At 37.4% G+C, this 26,630-nt stretch overlaps 1 long non-coding RNA gene across 1 annotated transcript in view; it reads right to left on the bottom strand.

Moving 5' to 3' along the window:
- Positions 1–2,720: 2,720 nt before the first annotated feature.
- Positions 2,721–26,630, bottom strand: part of LOC125183290 (uncharacterized) — a 52,479-nt gene continuing 28,569 nt past the window's right edge. Inside the window, exons 3-4 of the long non-coding RNA XR_007165077.2 lie at positions 8,023–8,088; positions 2,721–6,951 (exon numbers count right to left, since the gene is read on the bottom strand). This is a non-coding gene — a long non-coding RNA (uncharacterized lncRNA). The remainder of the gene's footprint in view (positions 6,952–8,022; positions 8,089–26,630) is intronic.

Raw genomic sequence — 26,630 nt, 5'->3', positions numbered from 1 at the left:
AGATCACAAATGCAAGGCTGGCCAATTTTCAGGCCCTAATGAGCCAAGAAGGAATCCCTACAGAAAATGTGTCCTCGTTCTCAAGCAGAAAACTGATAAAACCAAACCAGACAAACCATGGGTTGGAGAGAGATAGATATATGTTTTAGAGCATTTTACATGCCTGGGAAATAAAGAAATTAACAATTTCTGTGACAAAAGGAGCAAAACCCTTTTCTGATGGAAGAGGTTGTGGAATAGGTTAAAACACATCACATGAATAAAATATATGGCTCATGTCTGTGATGCAATATTCTTTGATGTGTTTCAGCAAGATGGCTGAATCATAACTGGGAACTGTGATGAATAACAAAGTAACAGCTAAAAAAGGTCATGAGAAAGGGAAAGAAATATATGCCCAGCTCTGACAAAGTATTAATTTTCTCTCCCACTGCAGGCAACCTCTACCTGCCTGTTCCTGAGGGTCTTTCACCCACTATGCAACTAGCCACTTATATCCTTCATTTACTCCATACAGAGCACATGTAAAAGTATTTTCCTGAACTTTGAAAGTCTAGTTTGCTCTGTCTTTGATATGTAGCTACTGACTTTAACCCAGATTATTGTTTTATAAAAGAACCAGTATATACTGAAAGGTGTGCGAACTGTTCATGACATCTTTTTTTTTTTTTTCAGTAAAGTCAAACACTGCTATGGATGCTTAGCCTGGTGAATGATACCTTGCAACATGAGTTACAAAAATACTTTCATGTACAGGACACAATCTGCACTCTTCCTCAGTAGATTTGACAAAGAAAACAAAGCCGTCACTGCCAAAACACAAGATCTGCATTGCCAGTTCCTTACAGAGTAGCCAGGCATTGATACGTTCATTCACCATGTGCCTGGGGGGATCACAACCAACAGCATGTATCAGACTGAAGGGTTGTCCAGATGTGAGATAAGTGCTTCTGTTAACACAAGACAGCAGAATAACTGGTGTATGATGTGTATGATTTGCATCAAATTATTACAGCGGTTGCTTAATAAAAAATGTAGAAGTTGAATGGGAAACCACTGTTTACTCTTTTAAAAGTGTTATTCAAAACATTATTTTTAATAGATTATTTTCTTGCTAACTTCCATAGTAATCTATATCTTCAAGCCAGGACCAAAGCAAAGCAGAGACTGATTTATTCATGAATCAATAAAAATCAGGTGTTCTTATAAACCATTTGTCTTGCTAGAGAAAAATCACTTTCAAATTTTAAAACCTTTTTGACAATATTAGTTCTTGCAAAAGCAGAATACAAATGCAGATACTCAGAGTTTTACATTGTACTAACTCCCTGAGCTCTACTTTCTTCTACCTATGGCTTATTTATAAATAGGTCCAAGAGTCAAAATATGGTATTTGTATGAGAATAGTTTAGTCCCACATTATGATGCAGCTCATCAGTAAGAAGCTGATGCATCTGAATCAATTTCTTACATTGTAGGTTTTGTTTCTTTGAGCAAAATTCTTCTTTTAACAAAATAACCAGTGGTGATTTACTATCCCATTTCTGTCTCAGCAGCTCTCCCCAGTAATTTGTTAGGATTACTTATTTGGGACCTCCATCAACTCCAGAAAAGGAGTGGAGGAATGTCAGAAAGGAGGAGAATGCTTTGCAAACTTACATAATCTTATGGAAGTCAACAGGGACTTTCATACTCCCCTTTAAGATGGCTTAAAGTTGACACAAAGATTTCTCAAGCATAGTCACCTGCAGCCATGAAGGATTTCACATGCAGATAACATGCAAATCTGTATTCTTAAAATTTGGTTGCATCCAAACTTGAACAACTGAAACTGCATTCACTGATTCAGCATTGTTTTCAGAAATGTTTTACAGAATCACTGCACAGGTGCCATTTAGTGTTTCTAGAACTCAGTCGCTGTTATTGCTAGAGTATGAACTTGGTTTTCTTGCTGACAGGCAGAGCCTTTTATCTTCCTCTGCCCTTGCCATTCATTCCTCTCTCCCTTGCACATTTTGGCTAAACACCATTCTACCATTACTTGCTCATCAGTTCTCATCATTGCTCTCTCATCTCCTTGTCTCAGTTAACCTTCCCTATATCCCATCGAATGAAGCACAGTGTCTCAACAGATCTGTCAGACCCAAGGCCATCCATTAAAATAAAATTAATATTTTATATAATATTTCATGCTTCAAAAACCTGAATTAACTTCTGAATTGTACATATATATGGTAATATATTGTAATACATAGCAGCTGGTTAAATGGCATGTTAATAATGCATTTTGGGGTGGAATTGGGGAATGTGGTAGGCATCTCACAGAAATAAGGCATAAGGCAAAAACGTTTTATTGCCTGATGTAGCATTTGGCTGTCGCTAGTGCTCAGGATACCTGCTACATTAAAACATTCTCCATAACTATGATAACTGGCCCTAAAACATATTCTGTGCCTGTGGTGGTTAACTCAAAATTTGCTGATTCTCAGACAATGAAAACAAAAACGTTAAATACTACTTTGTTTTTCTCATAAATTTGGGGAAGAAAATGCATCTGCAGAAAGCAAAATATCATAGTTTCAGAAGCTGTAGGCTGGGACTTTCTGGTTTATTGAACATAATAATAATAATTTAATTTAACAATTTAACAATAATAATGATAATTTAATTATTAAGGTAACTATTGTTAACTCATTTAATTTAACACTTAATGAGCAGAAGTGGCTTTGTTTTATCTCGTTTATCAAAGAATCTCGAGCAGTAACATTTTGTTTAACACTGTGCTGAACTGCAGATGTGCACTATTTTAAGATCTGATATTGAAATGACTTATGTCAGTCAATGGGAATCCTTGCTAATTGTTTGCAATTACAAGTATCTAAGAGTCAGAGTAAACAAGATGGTGCAGGGATGACTACTGCCTTCCACTGCAGGAATTACTTAAGTAAACATACTTACCTCATCTGGACAATTTTACAAATATTTTTCAAATCTTTATTGCTTCTATTTCTTTCCTATCAGAGCATGACCGTGCCCAGTATAGCAAATTATGAGCCAACACAGCAGATGTTCTTCACTGGATTTGAAGCCCAGCTTTGATCAAGCAGCATGGGTATTGTCAGAAGCAGAGTAAGCCTTCCAAAAGGACAAGGTTAATGTGTAACATCACAGTCACAAGCCAAAAGGAACAATTTTATTCTTGCCTCCAGACCTCAGCAATCTGATTTCCCTTAATAGTTATAACTGTCGTGCAGAATCTTAATTACTGAACAACCGGATTGCAACATCACTAAAGGAACACATCCAGCTGATTAATTTCTCCATACAAAAGTTAATAGCTTACTTATTGCACAAGTAATTTTAGGGCAGCTGAATACATAGATTGAAATATTTCATGAACAAGGGCCTGGCTGCTATTTGTGGGATGATTTTTATTTGCAGTCATTGTGACAACAGCTATTCACAGGACAGTTTGTGAATCCTCAGCAACTTTAGACAGTCTGTATAAATGCTCTTAATTCTCAATTACAAACAATTCTCTGTTATTGAGTTATGTCCAAACCCCAGCAACTGCTGATAGCAAAATATTTTCAGCCTCGCCCTTCTCTACTTGCAACTGAAGACCTAGGGCTGCTGCACAGCCTCTTGCCAAAACTGCCATGGTCAGGGAGGCAAAATGAGACCCAGGTTGTGATTACAATGACAAATGGGAGAGTGAGGAAGAGACTGAGATATTCATATACTTTTGTACCTATCTGTTAACACACACATTGGAGTTTTTTGCCTGTAAATCAATCTCAGATGATTTAGTACTTCCAGGTTACATATACTTATCCAGGACTTGCATCACTGAAATTTACTACTGGCAAAGGGACGGAGTCTGGACAGCACGAAAGCATAGTCCTAAAGCTGTTATGCTCAATGGCATATGCTGTGTGCTCTCCACAGTCTATAATTGTTCCCAGGGCTTCCTGGGACAAACTCTGTGTTAGAATGCAAGTTGCTATGGGCAAAGTGTACATGTACTCGGCCATACCTACAGCACCAACATCCTGGCATGGGGCTTGACTGTTTTTATTGTGAGTAATTCGCTATAAAATTAATCACACAACCCAAGGAAGCAAATACAACTAGGCAGTTCCTGAACAACCTGCAGGTGGGAATTATCAAACTATTCAGCAGGCATTCAGTGATTTAAATATGTTCACAGAAATCAGATGTTTTTCATGAAATATTTGTCAAAAGTGAAAAGGCCATATATGTCCATAGCTGTTCATGGCATTGAACTTAACCAGCACTCTTCTTTGTGTGATAAGACTTAGAATTTTTCCAAATGTTAAGTTTTATATGAAAGTTTTCTGTTCCACCTATCACGTGAATGGTACCTATTTTCCTCTAATGTTTCTGTCCAACCAAATTCTGTCCCCAATATTCCAACAATTTCTGAGGATGGGAGAAAAAAAAAAAAAAACAACACTGTTTGATCTCAATTGAAAATATTTTAACACCTTTTAGGGTTTTGAAATTTGAAAAGGAACACCATGCTCTTTATCATGATCAGAAATGGAAATAAAAGACAATTCTGTTAAGAAATGCTTCAATAAAACCTGTGTGCAACATAAATATTCCTTGAATGTGTTTGTTTAATTCATATTATTTCTGTTAGGACATTTAGCAAAGCAAAATGTCACATATTTTCTGGTTATTGATAAAAGAAGTATATACAGCTTGCTAATAATAATAAAAAAGAGGAGATCCCAAAGCATCTTGTTAGATCTTGTATGTTAGTGACTTGTGTGTTGGTGACTACAGCATATACTAAAAAGATCAAGTACACAAGAAATAATTGTTCTTTACCTATTTTCCACAGAAGAAATTACGTATTCACAGTCTCATTGAAAAATGTGGGCAAATAAATTTGTCTAAAGAAAAAAGCAAACTCTATCCTGGTGGTGCTTGCCTAGTTGCTTACGAGAAGTGTAGTGCAGTTATGAAAAAAGACCTGTCTTCTGTAGCTAGGGCCCTCTGGCATCCTATTCAAAAGTGAAGGCATTTCCATTCCTGAGGAGGGATTCCCTATAAAGTTCATTAGGGTAATTGGCAGCAATTATTGGATTTTAAATATTGCTATTTATGAACTTGCTGAACTTGTTTCTTGTACCTCTTTCCTAATCAAATCTTACATTCAAAGCAATCATTTCTGTTAATCTCTCATCATATCTGGCTGCTCCTCAGTAGGAAAAAATACAAAGAGGGCTGAAGTAAAGTCTGGAGCTATAACGACAACAGTAAATACAATGAAGTGCAAGCAACACCACAGTTTACATCCAAATGGATGCAATGTTTTTTCCTTCCACTAGCCCATGCTATTCCTGTCCATGCCCAAGCAGAGATTTTCAGCATAACCATGGACTTAAACTGTTGCTTGGAGAATGCTAGGAATTAAAGAGAATAAGTGACTATGGGTAGTGTTTAAGTCCAAGCATGAGCTATGTGTGATGGTAGAGACGTAGAACTAAATTCAATCTCGGCACTGAGATTTCCCTTTTTTTTTTTTGTCCTGAGCATGAGTGTAGCCCAAAACAGAAACCACACTCAGTAAACAGTTTCTCACCTACACCACATTTCTCTTCAGAAAGAAAGACACTAAAGCAGTGTATATACACTAGGGCACAGTATATATTTATAGATCTATTGTTTTCCTCTTTGTGTTATTTACAACAAGGTTTCACTTGCTTCAGAAAAGAAAAAAAAAAAAAAAGGTCCGTCTGCTGAACTTACTGAACATGCATGTCCATACATTGCAATAAGATAAAATATCAAGACAACAATTTCTAAATTTCATTTGAGAAAATTTCTAGAAATGTTAATGAAAATAGAGAATAGTAGGACTAAAATTAGCATCTAAAGAGAGAATTGCAGAATATAATCAAAGAAATCTGAATCCTGTGTTATATTCTTAATATCAACGAATGACAAAAATCTGCAACATCTTTGATAACAGGTTTCTAAACTCAATTTTCTTCATGCAAAATATCATGAAAAATCCAACTTATATCATCTGCCACTGTGATGAGATGAGGAAGTAGTTGGCTCAGTTTTATGTATGTTCATTTAGTGTACAATTTACTGTCGAAAGAGACACTGAGTCTATGTTTAAGGCGTGGCAGAGCTGGATCAAGATCTAATAGTACTTTAAAGTCAAACTGTATAGTAGAAGACGAGCAAGGGATGCACCGCCCTGAAAGGAACTTTAGGTAAAATCTCAGTGCCTCACATCCTCTTTAAATCTTAGGCTTAGTCCCTAGCCTTAGGGACAATTTTATCAATTAATGTTTAGAGGACTCACTAGAGGTATTATAATTGCACTAAATGCTAGCAAAACAGATACATAACACAAATGACAGAACTTGTAGACAAGTAGCCCTTCAGAGAAAAGAGGTCACAGGAAAAGTAGAACATGCATTTTATTTCTTAGCCTAATAATTCCCAATCAATAGGATGTATCATGGGAGGTGATTACAAAGGCAGTGAGGATTACATATTTTATTACATTTCCTTTTAGCAAAAATATGTTCCTTCCTTTTCTAGTTGCCAAATCACTCTAGCCTTTGATATTCATGTATTCTCTGCCAAGCATTCAGAATACACAGGCTGAAATATATATCTCTACAAAACTAATCTCCTATTTTACACTCTGATATTCACAATGAGAAAAAACAACAACAAAAAAAAAATTAGGACATTTCAAACAACTTCCATTTCTGCCAATGGGACCAACCACAGAAAAGCTTCAAAACGCAACAATTCCCTTGGATGTTGCTTGCTCTTTGTAAAGGTGAGTGCTCAAAAAGCTAGTTCATGAACAAGCCCCAACTCATTGTCTTCAGCAAGACTTCCAAATTTTTTAGGGCATTTTTCAGCTGGATTTTCTTGTACTTCTACAAAATCCTGAAGATAAGAATAAACAATAACTTTGAATGTAACAGACAGGTGTCCAGGTTTAAAAGAAAACAACAACAACAACAACAACAAACAAACAAACAAAAACTAAGGAATTTAAAATATTCTGTTTTGTTAATATTAACATTAAATTGTAATGTTAAGAACTGCCCGCATAATATACTTTGTCATTGGAAAGGTCTATTATTATCATTAAACAGCATATGCAGTGATACTCAGCATTTCTGAACACCACAATTTTTTGACCTTGATTCAGGGTAAGATCGATGCATATACTCAGTAGGAGAAAGCTTGAATGCTTTGCTGATTGGCACTTCATTAAATTTGACTATAAGTGTAACCTGCTTTTTTTTTTTTTCCTTCAAATTCAAGAACTGTGCTATGAAAATCATTTTCTATTCCTTTAGTTGAATTGAGGAAAAACAAGCCTGACCTCTATGGGTTACAATATTATCTCTTTAAGCCTAAATGCATGAAAAGGCTAGGATTTTCCTAGTTCATATAAACTGTAAGTGAAAATGTAAGCTTAATTAACACCATATTCATCTATTCTAAAATATTTGAAGAAAACCATCTACAAGTGTATTGCTCTCCCTTTCTTTCCCCTCCTTTTTGCTTCCAAATACAATGTTTCATTTAGGAGGTCTTTAAAACCTGCCATAACAAATCCTTTGGGGCTGGTGATGATTTGGCAATGGCTGGAGTTACCCACCTGGTTCAGCCTTATATAGGGAACAGGAAAGCTGCCTTTTTTTTTAGTATTTCAGAGCAGAATAACTACTATAATTTTCATGGTATGGCTATTGCTCCCTGAGCACACTCTGACAATGCATATGTGGCTAAATGACATATAATACACTTAGCAGATTTCAAACTGCAAGAACTAAAGGGATTTAATAGCATTTATTGCCAATTTAGAGTCCTCCTCTTCTGTTTGTTCCCTCTCTCTAACCTTTTTCTCAAACCATAAATCTCTGCAGGATTGATGGATTGCACAATTTTCCTCAGGATTATATCCATTGTTTTAGGAAAAGGAGTGTTATTTTTCAAAGCACTCACCCAGAAACTTGGCTGAGAGAGTGGCCTGATCTCACAGGGGTACTGTATGTCCCTTAGGATGCTTCCCTTTTGTTCAAGGAGGAAAAAAAAAAAAAAAAAACTTTTTAAGAAATAACCTTATATATGGCAATGAAAAGGGAATATTCCTTTTGTGAATAATTACAATCCTGAATTCAGTACAAGTATGCTAAAGAGGGCAGTTGAATGCTTGACTAACTCTGTGTGTCCCAAATTAATGTTTTATTTTCGTTCAGGAGTGTACTGCTGAGAGGAGTCTCCTGATCATCACCACTTACCAGCTTGATTCACACAGGGAGCAGACTTTCAGTGCTCAGCCTGAATTCATAGAACCACAGAATGGCTGAGGTTGGCTGGGACCTCTGGAAGTTATCTGGTCCAAACCCCCTGCTCAAGAAAGGACACGTAGAGCTGCTTGCCCAGGACCATGTCCAGATGGCCTCCTTTAACAGGAAACCATATCCAGACAGCTTTCTTTCAGATGAAACCAAACCTGAAGATGTGCTCCCAGAGAATGCTCTTCCAACCCCTAAAATATTCAGCCCATAGACTGTAAAACTGTAAAGCAAACTTCCCCTGAAATGCACATGGTATGAGTGCCAGGCCCTTAGCATTCATGGTTGCTAACAGGAACCTTAATTCTGTGGCCTCTTTATGGTACGATTTGTGCACACAGACATGAAATCTATTTGTGCAAATAAGAAAGGCTTTTGCCTATGTCCTTTCTGGGAAACTGAGTTCAGTGTGTGCTCTTTGTCCAAAACACTTACTCTTTAATTGCTGTTCATCAGTATTTGTGAGTACATGACAGAGACTATACATGAGACCGATAAAGGAAGAAACTTTTTGTTTGTTTTTTAAACTCTTAAAATTAAACTTTTAAGACTAGCTTTTTATTTGTACAGGAGAATACTTCTAACAGAAATTACAGTGCTGAGATTTTCAAAAGATGCCATCTTTATCATTCTTTTCATTGTTGTTATACTGCCATGAGTAGCTGCATACTTACAACTGTCAACAATTGCAAATGGATGAATGGCATTATCTGCAGCCACCAACCCATTTGATTAAAAATAGCATTTGCAGACCCACATTCGCTGTGTTTCCATATGCCTACAAAGGGAAAATCATAGCAATTACTGCAAAATAATTATTGCAAAACCTCATCTACATCTCCAGAAGCAGTCAAACTTTTCTTTGTTGCCAATACGTGTTAACCCAGACACAAGGCACCTAAAGAAAGCATTAGGGACAAGCATATGTTTGTGAACATATGAGGATAACCAGATAAAGCTGGATGAATTACTCTATGAAAGCAGCGGTAGCTAATTATGTAAAGAAAACACAGTTTGGCATAAACAAATATTTCTGTGTATAATACAAATGGAAGACGTGTGAGTTGTTTCAAAAGATGAGGTCATGGTATCATGACAGTATTATATGTTATATGTTATTTTTGTGAATTATATTTATGCTGCTCTTGTGAAAAAAAAAAAAGTCAGTAAAGAAGAGTCCATATTTTCACTGTCCTTGGGAAACATACAGGTAACAGCTAAATATAGTTACTAATGAGGAAAGTTTTGTAAAAAGACTTGTTGCTCCTCATGAAGCACAGAGATGGAAGAAAGAACAGTATGGCAGCATACCAACATACAGAGCTACTGATGAGGCATTTTTAAATCAGGAAAATGTCCTAAAGAGTGGGAGGAAAAGTGTCACTCTACTGCAGAGATTTCTCAGAGTTGTAAAGCTCTGGATTTTTATGCAATAAATTATGGAGCATGAAATTATTATATGGTAGATATGAACCTGCATTTTTAAGAGGTTCATCATGAAATAATCTCATAGTGTTTTTTTTTTCTTTTTTTAATCCATATATGGTGGACTTTTCTTTGCAGAAATCTATTCTGTAAAACAGGTCTATAAAGCAGTCTCTGCTATGCTAGTGTAGTGAAGTGCTGAGCACTGTTTCAGAGCCAGAGCTACAAAACTCAACAGAGTATGGTATCATATATGACCAGGAGGCTAGTTTAGAATAAAAGAAATGCTATTTAATGTGACTGGCTTCTCAGTTCCTTTTCAGAAGGATATGCTGAAATATTTCAGACAAACTATAAAATATGAAAGATCGTAATGCTGAAATATTTTTAAGGATTCTTTAATTATCTTCTTTCAGACATCTCATACTCCTGACAAAGACTACATTGAGAATTGAAAAACTCCCATATTAATATTTCTTTCAGAAAGTACTATGGGCTGAAGTGAGACATTAAGTTAAATTAACCTACGTTAGTGTCTTCAGAATATTGTTGTCTTTTCCCCAGAGAAGCTATTGTACAGAAGACAATCAAAGCAAAGAATAAACACAGGGTCATTACTCAAACTCTTGTGGTTTCTATGTTAGATTAGAACACAGTTTCAGGGGCAAATACTATATAAGAAACCTGTTGTATACAAACAGAGATTTTATGAAGGTGAAGAATGCAGAAGTCTCCAAAGGACTTCAAAGAAGGAAATAAAAACTCTTTGTATGTTCAGGCACAAAATCATAAACTCAGAATTGTATTTTTGATTACACTTTAAAGTTCATTTGAAGTTGGCAGGTCCTATATTTAGCCCAGCATTCTGTAAAATCAGTTATACAAGAGCCTTGTCAGACCCCTAGACACCAGAAAGCAGGTCAAATCTGCTCCCTTTACCATAATAGCTGCCATTTTCCTCCACCCCCTCAATTTATTTGGGCTTTTTTACATGGAGGCCTCTGAAAGGGAGAGTGTGAATTTATTGAAGTGGTATGTTTGTGATGTTTCCATTGCCCATGCAATATTGTCATATCTCATAATGGTTATTCAAAGGCAATCTTTCTAAATGTTCCCTTTCTGAAACTTCACTGTGACCAGAGTCCACAGTTGAAACCATTTGGTTCAGGTAAACTCACTGTTTTTTCACTATGTATTCATTTCATATGGAACAATTTTTCTTTGTGAGGTCAGAGTAGAAGGATGACGGCGGGTGGCAGAAGTATCGCTCCTTGCACTGTGATGCAGAAGTGCTACTGCTGGGCTGCACAGGCAGGTTGGGGCCCCCTGCTAGGATACTGCACAGCTGAAGCAGCAACATCAAGGGCTTTGCAGATGGAGAGATCCTGACACTGGCTACAGCCAATGTTGCTGGAGCTGACTACAATGCAGCTCCTGTGCAGGGACCTCTACAAGGCTCTTTTACCTGACTTGGAAAAAAAAAAAAAATCCAACTCTTAATTCACATTAAGATGGAGCTTTGTCTTTTCTGATTCTCCATATTTTCTACATTCATTGCTTAAAATTGGTCACCCAGTATCAGCATGTTTATAAAAACTGATTAATCACATCTCTAGCAGTTGGCTTGTTTATAACATTTGTTTGTGATTTACAAGATAGGAAATAAAACTTGGCATAGCAAGTAAAATTTGATTGTTACTATTCCAATCATTAATTGTATTTCTAACATATGGAACTGATTTCTTCTAATTTTCATACTGTCAAAAATATATTCCAGTTTGTAATTAGTTTGATAGCCTTTGTTTATTCCATCATATCAAGTTTCCTCTTAATTTTAAATCAACAAAAGTTCTTTTTTTTGTTGCCTTTTATTAGAGAATGATTAGGTTTCCTAATCCAAGGACCATAATTGCATGATAGAATTACAATTACAATGCTGATATTCTTTTCCAAGGAAGTGTTTAATTATTTGGGCTGGGTAGAGAATACAGTGTTACTTACTTGATATTTTGGTGTCAGCACGGTGTCAGTTACATATTCTGACCTGGATTCTCATACATGCAGATGCCCACATACAGCCTGGATATTCCATATGCAGAAAAAGTAATGGAAATGTATAACCCATTCCACACACAAGTACATTTGGAGTTTGCATCTGCAGTTACTTATCTGCAATCACAGTTCTGATTTATTTATTTTTTTAATTCCTTACTGTTGTGGTTTAACCCGGCTGGCAGCTAAACACCACACAGCCGTTCGCTCACCCTCCCCCCTCCCTCTCTGGGATGGGGGAGAGAAACAGGAAAGTGAAGCCTGTGAGTTGAGATAAAGACAGTTTATTAAGACAGGAAAATAATAATAACAATAATAATAATAATAGTGATAATGGTAATAGTATTAACAATAATAATGTGTAAGAAAACAAGTGATGCACAATGCAATTGCTCACCACCCGCTGACCGATGCCCAGCCTATCCCTGAGCAGCCGGCCCCCCACCCCGGCCAGCCACCCCTATATATTGTTTAGCATGACCCCAGATGGTATGGAATACCCCTTTGGCCAGTTTGGGTCAGCTGTCCTGGGTCTGTCCCCTCCCAGCTCCTGCTGCACCCCCAGCCTGCTCGCTGGCAGGACAGAGCGAGAAGCCGAAAAGTCCTTGGCCTGGTGTAAACACTGCTCTGCAACAATTAAAACATCAGCACGTTATCAGCGCTCTTCTCATCCTAATCCAAAACATAGCACCCTACCAGCTACTATGAGCTACTTAACTCTGTCCTAACTGGAACCAGGACAATTACTTTTTTGTGTTGACTGTACAAGAATAGGAAAATGCAGCTATAAATGGCTCTTTCAACAGTTATTCAGACACAAAATATGCAGTTCTGATCTATTTCCTGCAACTTTTTTTCCATTTCAATATGAAGTACAAGTGGGTTCCTTTAAGAGACTACATATTTTTCATTCAAACATTGTGCAAATACAAAATATTAAGAGTATCTCATGAAACCCATCTTTAAAACATAAGTGAAATTGGATAGATTACCAAAAAAAAAAAAAAAGTGAGTGTACATACTGACAAATACCTCACCCTGTAGCATATTAAAATTAATCCAGTAGAGGTGAACAAATTAGGATAGGAGCCCGATTATTATTGTTTAATGATTATTTATGAATGTTACATAATATGCTATGTATAGGAGCCCCTAATGCTTTTTAAAAACTTATCCAGCACCTCCAGCAGCTAAGATGTTTTATAAGCAAGGGCAATCCCAAAGATGAAGTATTTTTATAATAGTTTCAGTCTGGTGAAAAGAAACACGGTTTATCCTACCATAAGTGAAACATTCATACCCGGTTAGGGCTCTAGCTAGGATGACTGCTGAGTTATCTCAGTCATATATATTAGAAGGAAAAAAAATTAACATTGAAAAAAATAGATCTGAAAGAGACTTGTGCACTGGAATGTTCATTCATTTCTTCCCTTCCTGCTCTATGAGCTCTTTCAATAAAAGCTATTCTTTCACCCTACAGACTCACTTTTTTTTCTAAATAACTTATAGGTTCATACTGGATCTTATTAATTTCATTTTTATAACAGAAAGTATATACAAAAATCTTGGTTTTGCAAATTTACCCTTATCCTGGATTAAACTGGTTAAAAAATTATTTTCAAGCAGACTCATTGCAAAAACAAAGCCTGATCACTTAGCACATAAAGGAGAACAATCTTTTCTGAAGAAAACTTGCAAGTTTTTATATATGAAAGTAGAATTCATGCTCAAAGAACACAAATTCCTGGGAATGAAAAGACAATTACTTTCAAAGGAACTCCATTATTTTGCTAAAATATGTCTTAACACCTCCTGTGCAAATTCAACATGACCACACGAGCTCACTTAAAACTTGTTCTCAGCAAGCACAAATTCCAACAACCTTAAAGTCAGAGGCTGTAAACCATCCAGCCTGTTGACATCCTGCTTTGTACCACACTTTGTCTTTAGGAACCTGCATGCCTTTAAAATCAAAAATTTGCAGGTTTTTCTTATATTGTGCATACTTTTGGACAGATATCCTTGAATACTTACAGTGAGAATAGAGTGAGGGGATTTTTCTTGACTAATTTTAACTACCTCTGTTTTAACTATGATTTAACTACCACTAGTACTACTAACTACAGAAGTGAGCCCTGCAGTTAAAGCTAGTTATCTAGACCTGAAACAGAAGCCAAACACCTCCAAAGACATGGTTTATCCCTGTCTGTTTCACAAAGTTCTTTTGGGCTGAGATGAATCACCCTCTGAGGGTGGCTGTCTCTTCCCAGTGATCAGACGACTGATTTAGACAACTGATCTAGGTCAGATGCCAAAGTTTCAGATAACCCGAGTTAGGTAAATTGAATAGCACTTCCATGCAGTGCTACAAGATCTTGGTTGATAATCTCTAACGTAAATCAGCTCTTACAATAGCCAAGGTTTCTGAATGCAGACAGTCTAAATTTATTTTGACTTCCGCATCTCTCACTGTCTCTTACTATAGGCCATTCAGACCAGTGTGGTTTTATTCTATTCTTTAAAATATCTTTCAAAGACATTTTGCTGGACGAACATATAGCCAATGTGTAAATCACCTTATTTCCCCCATGTGTAAATCATCTTATTTCCCTCATTATTTCTCTTAAAATACAAACTAGCCTACTGCTTTCATTTAAGCAATACTAATTGTTAACTGATATCTGTCATGACTCAATACTATATCACCACTTCATTTAACACATAGTGCTTAGATTAGCAACTATTGTTAGAGCCTTCATAACAACTATTTGTACTGTTACCTCTGCTGAAAGACACCTTTCAGTAGATCAATTACCACATCTAAACCTTAAAAATCTCTGAAATTAGACTGTGGAACCTGGCAAAGAATTTAGCCAACGTAGAATAAGTACTTATACACGGATTTTACACTTTAATATTTTTTTATCTCCTTTATCTGCAGTTTCATTTAAGACATTTGGTGGGCACGCTGACATTCATGTAAGTACAATATGAATATCCGCTAGACAATTCTTACAGTTTACATGTTATATATGATTACCCCCAACAGCAGTTGTAAGGTATAATGAATTACAGGGACTGAAATAATTGTACAGCTGGGACAGTAAGAAGAGGCAGGATCTGTGCAGAGATCCCTGAAGTTATTAAACAAGTGTTCATTATCAGAAGCTGACAAACAACTGGAACGGGAAAGAAAATCAAAGTTAAACACTTTCATGTGATCAGATGCAGAAATTACTTTTTAAGGAGAGGTTGCAATTGCGTAAGTCTGCCCTTTGGGGCCCCTCAGCTTGGGTCTGGTTAACTTCAGAGTTAAATAGAGTTCTTCTCTACTGAAAAGCATTCTTGAGTGAGGAGTTTTGTTGAAAATTGTCTTTGTCTTTTTGCATATCGTGAAAGTTTTAGAACATGTTGCTGTGCCCAGTCTGGGCTCTTTCAACCCACTAGCAAAATGTGAGCATTTCCTACAGCACAAATCAACCGTAAGGACTAGTGAATGGGTGTTTGAGATATTGAAAAGCAGGGAAAACCTACACAGTTAGTTGCTATTGCTCTTGGTATATAATCTCCTTACTTAGCTCAAGGCATTAAATACAACTTTTGAAGTTCTCATCCAAAACTATTAGCAAACACTCAACTTTATAAGAAAGAAACATTACAAAGAGAACAAAAGGTAACCACCACTTACTTACACTTTAGCAGCTATTCCTTGTTTGCTGTGACTGCACAAAGTGGCTAAAAGCAGCCAAAAAAGCAAAACTGCTGAAAGCGTAATAGTTCATAAATGTTATCCTATAGGTTTGCTCAAAGTCTCAGTAAGATCCAAGCATTGTAACTATATTGAGATGGGCATTACAGAAAGTACAGAAAGCACTTTTATAAGTAATTTAACAAAACTGCACATTTATAACTACCCATTAGAGGTTGCGGCACTAGCCACTGGAGAAAGGCATGAGTCTCCAAAGACATTCAATATTAGTTTTATTACTGACTTCCCATACAATATCAGTCAAGTTACTTCATTTTCCTCTGCTTTGAGTCGTTCTTCTATGAAGCAGTGATAACCATACACATAAAATGTTGTAAAGCACGTAAACAGCTGACAGAGCTGTCTCCCTAAAAGTGAGAGATGCAAAATTAAATGAAACTGATTCTATATATCTTAAGACAGATTTGTAGAAGAAAATTTAAGACATTTCAGAAGACAATCAGAACATCAGAAAATGCTAAAATGCTTCTGACATACAAAGAAGTAAGGTTACCATCAATTAGCCTTTGCTGTCTGTATACACTGATAAACCATTCAGTCACTTAATGGAATTTAAATTTAAGTGCAATTATATAGGTCCCTAGATTGTAGTTAGACTTGGTTTAAAATGCAGGGTCAGAAATGCATTTAAGTTGTGCACTGAACAGTAACAAAATCTGAAAGTCTGAAACCTTTTTATTGATGATTTGGACAAGGAAATTGAGTGCACCCTCAGTAAGTTTGCAGACGACACCAAGATGGAGGGAATTGTCGATCTGCTGGAGGGTGGGAAGGCCCTGCAGAGAGACCTGGACAGGTTGGATTGATGGGCAGAGACCAAAGGGATGAGGTTCAACATGGATAAGTGCTGCCGGGTCCTACACTTTGGTCACAAAAACCCCATGCAACATTACAGGCTTGGGGCAGAGTGGCTGGAAAGCTGGGCAGAAGAAAAGGATCTGGGGGTGTTGGTCAACGCTTGTCTGAACCTGAGCCAGCAGTGTGCCCAGGTGGCCAAGAAGGCCAACGGCATCCTGACTTGTATCAGGAATAGTGAAGCCAGCAGGACCAGGGAGGTTATCGTCCCCCTGTACTCTGCTCTGGTGAGGCCGCACCTCAAGTGCTCAGCTTTGGGACCCTCACTGCAGGAAGGACATCGAGGCCCTGGAATGTGTCCAGAGAAAGGCTATGAGGCTGGTGAAGGGTTTGGAACACGAGTCCTATGAGGAGCAGCTGAGGAAACTGGGGTTGTTTAGTATGAAGAAGAGGAGGCTCAGGGGAGACCTTATTGCTCTCTACAACTACCTGAAAGGAAGGTGTGAGGAGCTGGGGGTCAGCCTCTTCTCACAGATAACTAGTGATAGGACTAGAGGGAATGGCCTCAAGTTGTGCCAGGGGAGGTTTAGGTTGGAAATGAGGAGACATTTCTTCTCAGAAAGAGCAGTCAGGCACTGGGACGGGTTGCCCAGGGAGGTGGTGGTGTCACCGTCCCTGGGGGTGCTTAAGGAAAGGTTGGACATGGTGCTTAGGGACATGGTTTAGTGGGTAATGTTGGTGGTAGGGGTATGGTTGGACCAGATGATCTTGGAGGCCTTTTCCAACATTAATGATTCTATGATTCCATGATTCTTGCAAGAATGTCCTGCCGATTTGTAGGGCTCTAGCAGGAAGTGGGGAAACTGGTAAGCAAGGGCGATGCTCTGGTTTCCTACCTCTAGGCAAGATGTTAGTTTACAGAATGATTTCCCAGCTCTGTCTACTCCAGGAAGAGTCATGAACTCTTCCACAAGCAGAATTCATAGTCAAGAGCATATATAGAACTATGGAGGGACTATGCTATTTTGGCTAAATCTGAAAGACATGTATCTCAACAGTACAAAGAAAAGAAGTGTTGTGACAGGAAGATACAAAACTATATATGTACACTGAAAAAATGTGTTGAAATCATCTCTTTCAGGTTAATGAACACACATTGCCTTGGAATTTATTGTGCTGTTCATGCATTCCTTCCCATCTGTGAAGTGTAGGGGCATGACAGAACAGAGTGGATCTCGATCAGCCTTTGCCTGTATATTTTCCTGTGAAACAGCCACTCTGCAAATTAAAGTCCCTATTTGCATTGCAGTTTAATGCTAGAATAGCAGATCCTGACTGAGACTGCTACATTTATATACTAAAATTGTATTGTATTCAGTCAATTATATCTGTTTTATAAATAATTAGCTAAATCTAATGTTAGTCACACTACTAAAAATTGAATAGTTCAGATATGTAGTTTGGAAAACTAGGCTATGAGACTTCTGAATGAAGAGCTAGTCACTTAAGAATGTGTTTGTTTGTCATTTGGCTAAATCAGAACCAGACAATTTAAGTATCACCAGATGGAAAGTATTACTATAATATTTAAAAAAAAAAAAAGAATGCCGGAAAAGTATATTTGACTATGCACGGGCCTATACTGCTACTTAAATGCTCAATGAAACCTGTGAAATATAGGTTAGTCCTCAAATGTGCAAAAGCACAGAGAATCCTTCACTGAAGGAGTTCAATTTCTTTTGAAAGACAGCATGGATAACTCCCGCCAAGTTTTTTAACAGCTGGGTGAAAGAGTCACAGTAATTGAATTTTTCTCCAGCATAAAAACTAGATGGCTTGTAATCCAGTATTACTGCATCAGGACATATGTGCTGGATCATCAAAGTCAGTTAAAGTAAACAGGTAAGCAGGAAATCCAGACTAGCTTTACAAATCTAAAGTGTAATCAGCTACTTCCACAAAGCTCGAATAAGTGGACCAAAGCTTGGCAAGCTGAAGGATGAATAACGTTTATGAATCTTCCTCATAAATTGTCCTTCACAGAATGCCTGGGCCATGGAAATAAAATGTTTTTTTCTTGTAGGTTTGTGACTTTGGGAGAACAATAATTCTTATTCCATAATAAATACATACATTCTAATCTGTTTTTTTTTTTTTTTAAAAAAAAAAAAAGCTATCAAAATAAACAAGGCAATAGGGGCTGCTATTGAAATAAACAGGGTAGAATGGACAGGCAACACTAGAAACAATGGCAAATGCAATGACTGAGTGAGGTGAAAACTGAAATCTCTTTTGTCTTGCCCTAAAATTCTTTGAAGGGGGTCATGACTGTCACTTCGGAAAATCCAGTTGTGCCAGCCCTATATTATAGTCATCTGCAGCTACAACATGCCACAGCTGGGAACAACCAGAGCTGTTTCCAGAGTGCTCCATGGTAGAGGAAGGGGCTCCTCCCTGAGTCTGTCCTCAGATATTCAGGAGCTCTCTAAGGCTTCAAATGCTGCATGCAAAGCTTTCTTCTTAGGAGAGAAGTGCTACCCAAAAGCCTTTACAGCCTGATCCTGGGAATCACCCACAAAGCCAGAGAGATCAATGCAAAAGGCTGGAATTAGAGATTAGTACAAAAGTTTGCTCTCTCCTACAAAAACGTTTGCATCAACTTTAAATTTTGAATCTGTTTCTTGGTGGAACAAAATCCACCCAATTTCATTTCTGGCCTCATTCTCCATCTCTCGCAACTCTGGTGAAAAGTCTTGCTTGCTGTCTCTACAGCCACCAAAAAGGGGCTTCAGAAACTGGAACACTCTCCTTCTCATTTCAGGTCATATCAGAAATGACAGCCCATAAAGATCTTTTACCAGATTGCTACCCAGAGGCTTACATTTTATTACATTATAGCATATTCATGGAAATCAATAAATATTGGTACTCTCTTTTTCAGTGGATTTTAATATGGATATTAATTGAAGAAAACTGAAGGAAGAAGGACTATTTTAACCCAATTTAAAGTGCATTGAGGCAGCTAACATTTCTAGGAAATAGTTAACCAGAACACGTGTTTTCAAAGAAGAACATGCTGATAAGTCTGTTGAAAGCAGAACAAAAACTCTGTGTATCTGAGGCAAAAATACACATTCTGAGGAAGAAACAGAAACAAAGCTGACTACTTAGAAGACAGATGCCATATACTGGTACTTTTAAGTGATGATTGTTATTTATTTCACCTGGAAGCCAACCTGCTATTTTCATATAGTTTGTGGTGGTGTGGCTTTTGTTTTGGTTTTGTTTCTTTTGACCAGTTTTATGCCATTGGGCAGTATCTATAGATGAGATACAGCCAGAAGAGTTGTTTGTGTAATTGTACTTTCAGTGAAGCAGTTAAATCCTCTCCTTCAGCACTCGCTCTCACACCCACATATTCCTATTCGCATGCAGCGCCTTATCTCTTGCTGTCTGGCCTGTGAATTATGTGTCTGCTCCTATGTTTTCTGCCAGCATTTGCTCATCACGGGCTGGTCATTTTTCACCTATAGAGATATACAGTCATCACATTTACTAGTTGTACTTCCATGATAGAAAATGAAAATTATGTCCTTTCATTTCACTATTTAAAATATTTAAATTTGTGCTAAAAGAGACCAAGGACTACACTAGTTAAAACATGTTACTTTCTAATTGAGATCAGTCTGGAAGCTGGAAAATTAGGTAATGTTTCCTTAGTATTTTGTTACTAAAGTTACCAGAGTCTGTAGCAATCTTGGCCTCTGTCCATAAAGTACTCATAAATCACTGCGCGGTTCAGTCTGCTCTTCTGTATTATGGTACACAACAGGCTGAGCAGGGAAAGAGACAAATTAAATGGAGACACACAGAAGTGTGTGTGAGTCTGAGAACACTGCAGGACAGCAAATGGTTTCCTAAAAGGAGCAAGAGGCACTTAATCACAGGGACCATGTGAGTGGCAGGAATTGCTCCCTAAGCTGGGAGATGCTAGAGTATCTGGCTCCAAAACTGTCACTAAAGCACCACAAACCCCACTCCCCCATCATAATCTCCCCAACAAGAATCAGGTACTGGTGGGGTGACCGTCTTACCGGTACTGCCACCAAAAATGCTTCAAGGGCATGTGCAAACAGAGGAAAAAAATACCAACGGGTTCCTTTTCAGATTGAATTACTAGCACAAAGATACATGCATTTTAATGTAAATTCTATTCCCAGAACAGCGTTCAAGAGATTCAAATACCCACAGGAATTCCAGTAGCGTATCTTAAGGGTATTCCTCTATTTATTGTGTCTTTTAGTAAGAAATTAATTGCTGACAAATTTATTAGACATCATATGCAGACATCTTTTTATCATATTTGCCTGTGTGTTTCTTGGTTGTCTTTTCTTCTTGACAATATCATAAAAGTCTCTAGGGGTGTCAATAATAATAATGCTTATGCAAATTTCTTGGCCTGAACCAAATGTCAGCAGAAAAAAAGACAGGTTAACACTTTGTTAGTCAAACACTGGCTTTGTTTTCAAAGGAAAACAATACAAAACACAAAGAAAAAAGAAAAAACAAAAAAAAAAGAAAAACAGACTTAAATCATTATCTGTTTATGAAATGCTGAATCATGGACCCACATATGCCAGAAAACGTGTCAGGTTATGTTTTCTATCCTGCTCGTCTGTTTTTTCCAGTAGGGCTTAAGGGATTGATAGAAATTAATCATTTCTCAAAATCACCAACTCTTTGGGCAGCAGATATGAGAAAAAGATTTATCACATGATAGCAAACCCATCTCCACTTAGGAAATTACAGTTTGCCAGCCCTCTCGCCTCCGCAACCCCCAGTCACTCTACGGGGCTGTTATTGCTCAAACACAGCCAGATCCCAGGGGCAGCAACCCAGCAAGGAGGTAGCTCTGGGAAAAACAAAACAAAACAAAGCAAAACAAAACCCAACAACAACAAAATAAAAAACCACCACCCTTTGCCAAGCCAGGGCACCAGCAACCTGGTAACGCAGGTGAGGCGTGATTATGTGGTCAAGTAACACAGTGAACTTGTACATTCCTCAGATAGCTGCAGGGTTTTAGTAGGGCATGTTCTGCAAAATTATTGCTCGTGGTTTCTGGCAGACACCCAAGGAAAAACAGTACCTGCAGCAAGGTCAGGGAAGTACTGGATAGGAAAAAACTTCTGAAACATCTCTGGTTAAAGTTTACTTTTATGGCACCAAAAAAAAAAAAAGAAAAAAAAGCTTTTCTGCAGACTTGAGGTAAATCACAAGTCACTCAGCACTTCTTTTCCCATGAGGGCTCCAGGAACAATCAGTACATTTGCTGCAGGAAGGTATAAAAAGCAACATATTCACAAACAGTAGTCATAATTCCTGAAATGGCTCTGCTGCCAGCATGACTTTATAACCTCCATATATTCAGTTTTTAAAGCACCTTCTCTTTCACAAGAGCCAGAATTAGTATGAGAATATTAAGACTACCTGGTGCCTATTAAAGCCATATGCAATCAACATTGTTGAAATAAATATGCAAAAACTCTGTTCTTATCTTCCTCTGTGGTGTGCAGCAGTGCTAGCTCTTACCTTGTAATCCAGAAAGAGTTGTGGAAGCTCAGCTGAGCAAGACAGCTGTTGTAGAACACGGGATGGTATCTTGCACTGCTTCAGAAAGATAGCTCTTTGGCTAAATAGTACTGACAGTGGGAGTTGGTTCTACACAGCCAAAACACAAGAATGGGAACAACCCATGGACACGATACCTCAGGTTTTGCCTTCTTCAGTTCGACCAACCTGTGCTGCTAACACTCTCCTGACCCAAGGCTCATTTTTAACTGTACTGAGAGAAAAGTGTGCTAAATGAGGCATGCTCCTGGCAGACGTATTAAAACCAGGGAATATAGGGGTTTACAAAGCAGTAATCTAGACAAAGCTGGGAATTTTAACGTGGTTTTAATGGTTCAGAGGGGGAACATATGTGCTTTCTGTCCTATTCAGGACACAGGAGAATCCCCATCATAATAGGAAAGGGCCTTATTTTTCCCCTTCTAACTTTTTTGGAGTACAGGTAGGTTGCTTTTTTAGACAATTCCCATTGTGATGCTTTGATAAAACAGGAGGTATTATTCTGCTCATATTTATCAAATACTCAAAAACACTTCCAAAAATTTCTAAATTACTCCTTTCCTGATATCCCCCAAGGGCTAAAGAGCTTTTAAGTACGTGTCATGTAAATGTTTACGCCTATGACAACTATCATCTTTTGCCATTTGCAATTTTGGAGGACGTAGTTTAGTTCCAGTGCTCCTGCAGAGAAGAAAAAAAATCTGTTTTTCTCTAGTTCTAAAGACTGAAACCAATGCAACTATGTGGTTATCTAGTGCAAGAGCCCATTTCTATAATGAACATCTGGAAAACAAACAAACAAGAAAAAACAAACAAACGAACAAACAAAAAACACCAAACCTTTCATCACTGTGAACGTATTCTAGAATAAGCAAACATTTTATTTCACATGTTATTTTGACTTCACAAACATCATGGATTCAAAAAGTGAAGCAGCTGGGATAATCAGAAAAAAAATAAAAACACAGAAAAAGAAGGTGATGAACATGGAATTGCGCAAAGATTTGGAGAAAAGTGGAAACAACCTTCTTCACCACCCGAAAGTGCTGATTCCTGTTGTCTGGATTGTGGTATCAGAGGTGAGCTTTCCAGCCTTGCATGGGAGGCCAATGCCTCGCCTCCTCCCTATGGACACCTCTGCCCACTCAACCCCTCTGAAGGGTCCCACAGCATCCATGCATCAGTTCCCACTGCTGCTAGAAGGCTCCCAGATGCTCGGGTGGGGTCAGCCTGCAGGACATCACCTCCAGGAGGTGAGCAAGGAGAAAAAGCTTGCCCCATAGGGCATAACTTCAGGTGAAGTTCTTGATGTGCTCTTGAGTAAACAGCCTGGAACCCGCTGTGCAATTGCTTCCTATCTGCCTGCACAACAAGGACTGTGACAGTACCTTTGGACATTGACTCAGGATCTTCCCCAATTCACAACAGATAAGACAAACACAACGCTGTAAGAGATTACATTTCATTTCCTAGCTTCTGCCAGAAACTGAGATGAAAGGTAAACAACTATATGTGCGTGTGTGTATATACACATGTACATATCCTCCATGCTGCAGGGAGCAGTCAATATCTAGGGATGCCGGTAACTGCAGTTTCTTTTGTCTTTCTTAACAAAAGCACCAGAAAAGAGAGAGCACTGAAGCATAATTTTGGTCTGACAGATGTAATTACATACTTCTGCATTTTTTTCTAGTCAGTAGCTTTCTACCAAGTTTTAAAAGAGCTGTAAGTTATGCCAAATCAATAACACACGGTTGTGTATATGCTCCTCTGAAAAGTGAAAGAAGCTATCATTCCTGATCCACTTGATGTGACTGAAATACAAAAAGTAATTGTGAAAAACAAATTGTGCAGACTGTGCAAAAGCAGACTTGTTGCTATTAAACTTCTAAACGGTCTATTAATTTTCATTACTCAAAATTATACAATTAAGATCACAGATTTAATCGATTAGTTTTCAGTAAGTAGGCTAGTCCTTTCTGAGACCATCACAGAACGTTTTGAACAAATGATTACTGCAAATGCTGTGTGTGTACTACTAAGCTTTTCCATTTCAATCTTTTTATATAAATTGACATTTATTACTTCATTTAAAAAAAAAAAAAACAAACTGCTTCAGGAGTCATGAATACTCTGAAATAACATGCAAATATCTTTCAGAAGAGGTCAAAAAAATAGAAAAATAATCTGCTGTTTAACATTTAATTAAAACGAAGCTATTTAATGAACTGAAATTAAATGTTAATTTAATTAAAAAGAAGCTATTTTTAGAAAACATAAAAATTAAGATACCCATATCAGACAATTATCCCATGGCCTACTATAACATTCTATGATTCATCAGATACAAAATAGTGTAGAGTGAAATCAATCTCATGCTGCCAGATAAACTGTCATGTGTCATACTGACATGTTACTACATGCTCTCTTACTGCAGTTAAACAAATGTTCCTTTGAAACATAGTATAAACTACATTAAAAAAAAAAAAAGATGTACAAATGCATAAATGCATGTATATACATTTTGGTGGCATTAGTCTTAGCTCAATAATTAAAACTAAGCTGAACTTTGCATGAAAAGAAGGAATCCACTTAACCTTCAATATTCTTCAAAAGTAATGTCAGCCTGCAAGCATTAGCACCACAGTCAAGAGCTCACAAGAGAGCTTATGCCAGGGATTTAGTTGGCCCATAATTTATTTTCACTTTATTAAAATATTTTCCTTAATTTGCAGTAGGCATCCAAGCAAAGAGAAAGATTTCCTAACAAAACAATGAAGCAGCTTTATATGTCTTTACCAGAAATCTTCCTTTTGCTATATGGATCAGTAAAGATGGCTTGCTAGGTTACAATTTTTTTCATTAATAATTAACAAATTTCATGTTACCTGAGATGTTATTCACTGAACACATACTTTAGAGTTTTATAGGCAATGGCAATTGAGTTATTTCTTTAAAACCATGCTTTTCAATAACACTCATTAATGTGTACATCAATGAATTCAAGAGTAACAAAGAATATTTGGCTTCAGTTTTTATTATCCTTTCAAATTTTTGCCTATTCATCCTCTTTTATTTCTGAATCCACTACAGCAATCTATTGAGTCACTGTTTATACATTCCAGAACAGCTTGCATTCACTTATCCCCTTTTAGAAAAAGCTTGTTTTCCTTATCATTTTCCTATTCAGTGCTTTTTTGTTGTTGTTGTTCATTTTAAATTTACTTTCAAATTTTCAGATTACCTGTATTCAGTTTTCACATCTTTTATGTCGTGTTTTCAAACCAGTTTTTGAAAGTTTCTGATTATATCAACACCACTAGCAGGTGTTGAAGTTTGTTAGCACAATGATTGTTAGTAGATCATAGCATCCCTGTGATAATTCTTGCAAGAAAGCCAGACTCTTTTGTTCCTATTCGGAAAGAAATAGAGGGGTTTTTTGTTGTAGATCAAGAGTAGTTTTTTAACATAGTTCATTGGTTTCAGAGTACAGATAAGACAGTCCCTTTCAGCCTTACTTTCTGAGGTTATGTGAGTTAGGATCTGATTTTTTGTATGTATGCATATACATGGCTTGCTCATTACTATTAAATAAAGAAGAAGATATTTTACTTCATGTTTTGAACTTATCTTATTTCATATAATTGAATGTCTCTGTACTGTAATACAACTTTTGTTAGCAGGTTTCCCTCCCTGGAAGCTAAACTGAGATAAATATTTAGTAGTTCATCTATTTTCATACAGGAGTAATATTTTCCCTGTCAAGTAATTTGCTTATTTTCCAGGCTACTGGAAATAAACCATTCTAATGGCACTAACCATTCCAACAATTCTAATTGCTAAAAGGCATTGAATTCACCTTCTCCAAGCACCACCAAGAAATCTATTTGCAAACACAACTTTATTTTTAAGGAAATACAGAGCTTCTAGTGAGTATGGTCATTGCAAGACTTTATTGCCATAGGATTACATACAGAAACACATCCTAGCAATAGGATACTTTACCATTGGTGGCTATGCAGTAAAGCTCTATACAATAACATGAATTTGCTCAAAATTTACATTGCAGTTACAAAAATCTTCCACTAGATGCCGATATATTATAGTAGAAATTATATTGGCAGTCAAATCGTATCAATTCAAGCGTAAGAATAAATATTTTTTCATGTATGTGCTTGTCCTGATTTGGATTAAGACTTCTACAGCTGACACTCCATCAGATTTGTGCTTCTTAACTGAAGGCCATTACGTCTAGTGTCATCTGGACATGGTCCTGGGCAAGCAGTTCCAGGTGTCTCATCTTGAGCAGTGGGATTGGACCACATAGCCTCCTGAGGCCCATTCCAACCTCAACCATTTTGTGATTCCATGATTAGAGAGACTGTCTAACTTTAGTAGGTCTGGTTCTGTAAATTTAGCAGATACCTGGTTAGATCATCTGGTTAGATGATGCTCTGGAACCTTCTGAACAACCACCAGCCTGGTCAGTGAGCCTTGGCAGAGCTGGGGCAGGCAATCACATTTCCATCCTTCACACCCATTTGATCTGCTGTGATCACAGGTGTACCGTACAAATCACGATG

Source organism: Anser cygnoides, chromosome 2 (genome assembly GCF_040182565.1).
Source record: "Anser cygnoides isolate HZ-2024a breed goose chromosome 2, Taihu_goose_T2T_genome, whole genome shotgun sequence".
Classification (NCBI taxonomy): domain Eukaryota; kingdom Metazoa; phylum Chordata; class Aves; order Anseriformes; family Anatidae; genus Anser; species Anser cygnoides.
The sequence above is the reverse complement of the archived record's forward strand: the minus strand, read 5'-3'. Positions and strand labels throughout refer to the sequence as shown.